This window comes from Macrobrachium rosenbergii, chromosome 34 (assembly GCF_040412425.1).
Source record: "Macrobrachium rosenbergii isolate ZJJX-2024 chromosome 34, ASM4041242v1, whole genome shotgun sequence".
In the NCBI taxonomy this organism is placed as follows: domain Eukaryota; kingdom Metazoa; phylum Arthropoda; class Malacostraca; order Decapoda; family Palaemonidae; genus Macrobrachium; species Macrobrachium rosenbergii.
In genome coordinates, this window is record NC_089774.1 from 1,441,550 (window position 1) to 1,448,241 (window position 6,692).

The following is a 6,692-nucleotide window of genomic DNA, read 5'->3' on the forward strand; positions in this document are numbered from 1 at the left end:
AACCAGAGTGGTGAAGAGCAAGAGACAGTGGACGAAATGGTTGCCAGTTAACCATATATACAGGCCTTCCCGAGTTTATCTCAGTACATTATAAATTTGATCAAAGAACTAAGTGACGTTTTTCATATAATCACGAACATAGAATATGCATGGAAAAACGAAGCAGCCACTTAAATTCAGTGATTCCCAAACTTTTATTTGAAATTGACGCCTGGCAACTACATCAACCCATGACCAGCAAGACTGGAAGAGGAGCCACCAGTCAGTTTGCACCCGTTGTTGCATTCCCGTCATTTAGGAAAATTCATTGTGTATTTATTCAAAACAATAACCATTTACCTTACATTCCTCCATGAAGAGAATGTTTGTTTAGGATACCTTATTACATCATTACCATAGTTACGAATTGACTGTTATTTGCTCACCAAACCTTGCCTGTACGGGCTGATATAGTTGCTGTATGAACATGCATAGTGGTAATTTTTTTATTGTTCTGTGCAACCTTATACTAGATGCTACGTTCATAAATTTGATGTCACAGTAAAGTTAATGAGTTGTGATTTATTGTGCTATGTTAAAAAGTCCCCAGAACCAATGTAAAGTATACGTATCACAAATTGAAGTTAGCCCTATTGGAAAATGTTTTGCAACTTTTCTTTTATTCACCTAAAACCGCTATACAGAGATACCTAAAGAATTTGTTTGATTCAGCACAAAAATAAAATAAATTGCCTTTCTCTTGATGTGTAATTCATTACTATTTGTGTGATATGACTGAGGACAGGAAAACAAAGGCAAAATGTGTGAACGAGTTGTAGGTTTAGGTAATGACACCTGTTGGTTACTATTTTTCAAAAAATCACAAAAAATAGGTACATTGAAATATCTCATTTTTGTTTACACAAAGAGAAAATTCAGTACTTTTCATTTCCAACTAAATTACACTGACTGATAAGGAGTGGAAGACTTGGTGCTGCAGCAATTCATTTAATAATAGAGAATCAAAGGGCATAAAAGAGTATAGTCTAAATATTTCTAATTACTAAAAGACATATTCTTATACAATATTAATGAGTTTAAATTAGGACTTGGCAGAGAGAGAGAGAGAGAGAAAAAACAAGAAGTGAATATTGCAAACCAAAATCAACCAGAAAATAACACCAGTGTAAAGAAAAAAAAAAAAGGATGACTCATTCAAAGTCCAGTGACTTTGTCGGTACAGGATTTGGAATTAAAGTGAAACATTCAAATAATGCAATGCAAATCATACACGAGACCAATTAGTTAGGGAGGCAACCATATTTACAAGCAAATTAAGCTTCTCCTTGTGAGTTACTGGCATTAATTTACCAAGGGGTTTTTTAGTAGCCTGAAAAAGATCACCGCCAAGTCGTGCACCTTTCAAATTCTTCACTGATTCGCTCAAGTCATAAATGATTTAGTATTCCCAGTGTGACAAAAGTTCAGCAATTCTTTCACAAATAAAATTTCATACAGCTTCCAGGAATCATTAACTATGCAAGACATGTGCATAGGAATGAACGTAATGCTATGACTATCATCATTCTTGATGACAAGAAACCACAGGACTCTCGTTTACTGAAATGCATTGTGTTACTTTGGTACAGTAACTTGAAAGACAATTGGGTTAAGAAAACTCTGCAGGAATGCAGGAATGTCACAATTACTATTTCTTTCAACAGCTCACTCAGGGATGCAAGGTTTTAATCTGGAACATATGTATCCACCCATTGGAGGAGCTCCTGGGATGCTGTTTTTAGTGCTAGCCTCTCTGGATCAAAGTATTATATACACCCATTTCTATTATTAATATAATTGGTCAACCACACAATATAGAAATGGGTGCACATAATACTTTGATCCTTGAGAGCCTAGTACTAAACACGGCATCCCAAGGAGCCTCTGCCATAAGTGGATACATAGTGGGTTAATACTAGGATGTGATATAGCAAACTAGAACAAGAACTAACGAAATCATTGTTGAAATAAGATACATATATACATTTTGACAAAGAAATAGATTTGTTGTGTCATCATGGGTAACTTAAACATCTTAATCATCTACATTAATTCCATTGCTATTTCAATTAAAAATAGTGATCAGTAAAATAACTATACCCACTGCTTGCCATTATGATTTTTACATTTTTATTGTTTGCTTTATCTGCAGTTAGAATAACACGTCATAAATGACAAAGGTAATGCAAATTATTATAATTTAATATCAATGTTTCTAAATTAGGCCAAATGTATTGGCTCTGAAGGCCTGACAAAATTTTTTTTAAATGTTCCCGTGCACATTTATCATATCTTATACAATCAGTAGTTTAGTTTTATCAGAAGTGAGTAAAATAGTTACAAATATTTTCAAACGTAGTTTGTTCTTACACAGTATGCAAACTTTTTGGTATTTATATAATTGTTACCTTCAGCACAGCTGGAACCAGCTGTCTAACTTTTAAAAAAGGTGGTATGGTAGTTAACTATTACCTTCAACACAGGTGGAACCAGCTGTCTAACTTTTAAAAAATGTGGTATGGTAGTTAATTACCGTACGAGCGGGTGGTGGAGTCTCACCTGCCCGGTCAATAGAGCGTCAATTTACCTTCAGCCGTGCTATGGTGAGGTGCTTCACTGCCCTCTGCCCTGCTTACTGTTTTTCACTTTGTTGTGAACATAGCATCTTTTCCCAGTGGGATCTTTTCATCTTTGTTTCTACCATTGTATATGTTTGTGTGTTTGCTATAGTGATATTACTGTGCAATGCAAACCACGAATCATCTGAGCCAACCAAGCGTAAGGCAGTACCCAAACGTAACCCAACTTTGTTTCAAGGTTGGAGGAGAATTAACTGCCAGCAGACCTGATGTAGATTCTCATGGCCTTTGCACATTGTGCGGGGGTATGAATGTAATCCTGACTTTGTGTGAAAGGAGTGCTTCTGACTGGACTCCAGAGCAATGGTCAACCATTCGCGAGGAGTGAAGTATCAGAAGCAGCCCTAAATTGTTGTCTGAGTGACCACCTGCCCTGATGACTGATGACCCTGCAATGGTTGATAATCCCTTTGCCCCTACTTTCCTCCTCCAGCAAAACTGTTCTAATTTGCTACCACTCCTACAGGAGAGGTTTCCAACCTCAGGGCTTTGCTCACTTCACTGGGTGGAGATCGTCGTTAAGTTACAGGACTGGAAACCAGGATGACAGGGAGGTGTCATTGTCTTTTTGTTCATTGTGAGGGGGAAGGAATCTGCCCAGTGCGAATGGAGACTACCCTTTCTAACCCAACTTTGTTTCCAGGTGTGGAGGAGAAGGAACTCTGGGAGACCTGGGAGTCTCTTGGCCTCCAAGGAGTTCCCTCGATGCAGGGCATCCTGAGTTGCCTGTGGGCTGCTCGTGCCCCTTCTGCTCCTCCGGTGAGTCACAACATGCCGACAGTGACTGTCTTTTCTGTCACCATGACAACTAACTATCTGATGCCTACGATAGTGACCACCCACCCTACACTGACGACCCCTGCAATGGTTGATAAGACATCTCCTTATGCCCCTGCTGTATCCTCCATGGTGTCTGTTCTTGCTCCTCGGGAGTCAAGGTGGCTCAGGTTGCTCAGTTTCTGTCCAACCTTGAGGGCAGATCCTCCATGCCCTGGAAAAGGCTCAATGTTGAAGGAGTTGGTAAGAAGAGAAGCAGGGTTGGTGTCTTTGTCATTGTCAGGTCTGCTGCCACCTCCCATCCCCTTCCTCTTCCAAAGCCCACAAGTAGAGGAAAAAGGAGGCAGCTCTCCTCCCGTGAAGGTGCTGCTGACTCAAGGGTCTGCACACTGGCAGTTGCTTCGAGGAGGTCCTCCATACAATTGTCTTCTCTGCAGGAGGTTTTGGCCTCAGAGACGACTGGAGTATGTCGTGAGGAAAGTGCAAGTTCATGCCTGAGAGTACGCGACTGCTCTCCCCAGGTCAGCCCCCCCTCGTGTTCGCATGAATGGACTCACTCACCTGCCAAGAGCCTGCACATGCGTTTGCCTTAGCCTCTGCTCTCTCCTTGGGACAGCCCTACTCCACGTTTGTTTGAGAGGAAGGGCTCTCATAGACCTTTGAAGCCATTACTGCTGCAGGTTTGTGATCACTTTTGGCCTGCCTGTCCTGCCATGGGACCGTCTGTTCCAATAGGACAGGTAAGGGTGCTTGCTCCCTCTCTCCTGTCCCATCAACTTCCTTGGGGTATTCTGGGAATCGCGAGTTAAATAGAAGGGTTTGTGAGTGGGATGTCACATCCCACCACAGCCCTACCACGAAGGCTTATGAGTCAAGCAAGGTTGTCAAACCTATCTGCTCGTATGTGTAAGTGGTTGAGCAGGGAGCCAGTGGTTCTGGTGAGGTTTTCCCACCTGCAGGGAGAGTAACAAGGGAATACTGCAGATTGGAAGGACTCAAGGGTCCTCTGCCCCAAGATAGATTCTCCTGAGATACAGAGGACCTTTTCAGAGATTGTCGCATTGATTCATTAACACAACGATCACGGGGAAGGGACCTTGGCTACATTCATTGACCCCCTTCGCGCCTCAAAGTCTACTGGTGTCTTAAGAAGGAACCCAGAGCTTCTGTAGGTTTGCCTGGGTCCTCACTTCCCAAGGAGTTTTGGATCAGGTGAACCCTCTTGTCTCTAGGGAGGAGAGTTCCCTTTGATCCAGTCTTTGGCCAAGCTACTTCCCCCTTCTCTGCCTTGCCAGAAGTAGTACTACATGCCCTCGATAGATCCACTGCAGACAGAACAGGGTGACCCGGACTTGGTTTGCTTGGCTCTGGGTCTCTCGCTACAGCATCTTGGAGCAGAAGACGTAGTCTTCACGCAACAAAAAGCAGCGAGCCTATAACCACTGCCATGACAACCTTCCAGGCAGTCTCCTGGCTGGACCTGTGGTCTCTGTGTCCAAGGTTGCAGCCTCTGGAGGTTCCATCAACCCCATGGAGGACTCAACCTTTGTGAGGCTGTGCCAATCTTGGCCCACCGTACAGCAAACCTGTGGGCCAACTTAGTGCTGAAGAGGAGGGACACCGTCCCACTCAGATCACCAAGCATGTTGGCCTGAACTCAGCTTGGCCCTTTGGAATGGACCGTTGCTGGGTCTGCCTCTCTCTCTCTCTCGAGAGGAGGTAGATGCTGCAGTGGACAAGTGTTGTGTTGAGGATAATGACCCACTTGTTCACCAGTATGTGACATAGGCCTCTGGGTCTTCGCAAGTCACTATGGCCCAACCTTCAGGTCTAACGACCAGTTCCTCAGACCCTAAAAAGTCCCAGGCTTTGTGGGGCACTTGAGGAACCACCCAGCATTCTTCTGCCCTGCCAAGAAGGGTGCACAGCTGCACCCATTTCCACCCTCTTTCCAGTCCATTAAAGGGAAGAAAGGCAAGGGAAACAAGGAAGAAAACGCTAGGGTCGGTGTTCTCTACAAGCTGCTGTCAGTGCCTGTCGAGCCATTAGGCAACATGGCAGCGACACGGAGCCGAGACATGGGTAGTGGATGTCTTTCAAGAGGGCTATCTACTTCCCTTGGAATCTCAATCACTCATCACCAAAACCCCAGGAGGAGATTATACAGTGATGCTTAGAAAACTCGCTGTAGAAGTCGTGACAGATTGGTCCCCAGGCTTTTAAAGATGAATCTTTCTCATGGAGAAAGAAGTGAGGGGTCGGGGGGACAGTCATCGATCTCTCTCCCTTGAATCAAATCATTCACCAGACTCAGTTCAAGATGGAAACAGGTTGTTCAGTGCTCACTTCCATCAGGGAGAACAACTTCATGTTTATGGTGGACCTGAAAGGATGTGTATTTTCAAATACCATTCATCAATCCTCTTGTAAGTACCTCTGCTTTGACCTCGAAAGACGGTATTCCAGTTCAGGGCACTTTGTTTTGTGCTCTTGACTGCTCCCCAGGTGTTCAAGCAGATGTTCACCCTTGTGTCAACGTAGGCCCATTCGTGCAGGATATGTCTTTTGAAGTATCTCGACGATTGGCTAGTCTTGGCAAAGTCTCATCTGCAGTTGCTTCAAGACAGGGATCACCTTCTCGAGTTATACCATGACCGGGGGGTCGTGGTAAATCTCTAGAACTCTGATCTCATACCCAAGCAGAGAATGAAGTAACTTGGCATGCTGATAGATACAGCAGCAGCAAGAGTCTTCCCCTCTGACCCTCGTATCAGCAGGTTCAGGAAGGCAGCGCAAACGTTCCTGTCCCAGCAGGAGCAACCAGCTTGGCAGTGGCAGGTCATTCTCAGTCACCTGTTTTCCTTGGAGAAGTTGGTCCCTCACCTTCATTCTCTCCAGTGGAGAATGAAGGAGTTGTGGTCTCTGGCAAGGGATCCTCCATCATTTCCCATCCTTCTCTCAGAGAGGGTGAGGCAGGACTTAGCCTGGTGGCTGGACGATGGGAACCTCATAATAGTGTCTCTGCACACTCCCCCTTCCAAGATACTTCTGTTCTGAGATGCTTCAACTGAGGGATGGGACACACACCTGGAGGAGTTGCTGATTTCAGGTGTGTGGAACCAAGACAACAAGCACCTTCACATCAATATCCTGGAGCCCAAGGCAGCCTTCCTGGCCCTCCAAGAGTTTCAGGATCGAGTGATGGGACGCTCGGCACTGTTGATGAGTGACAACACC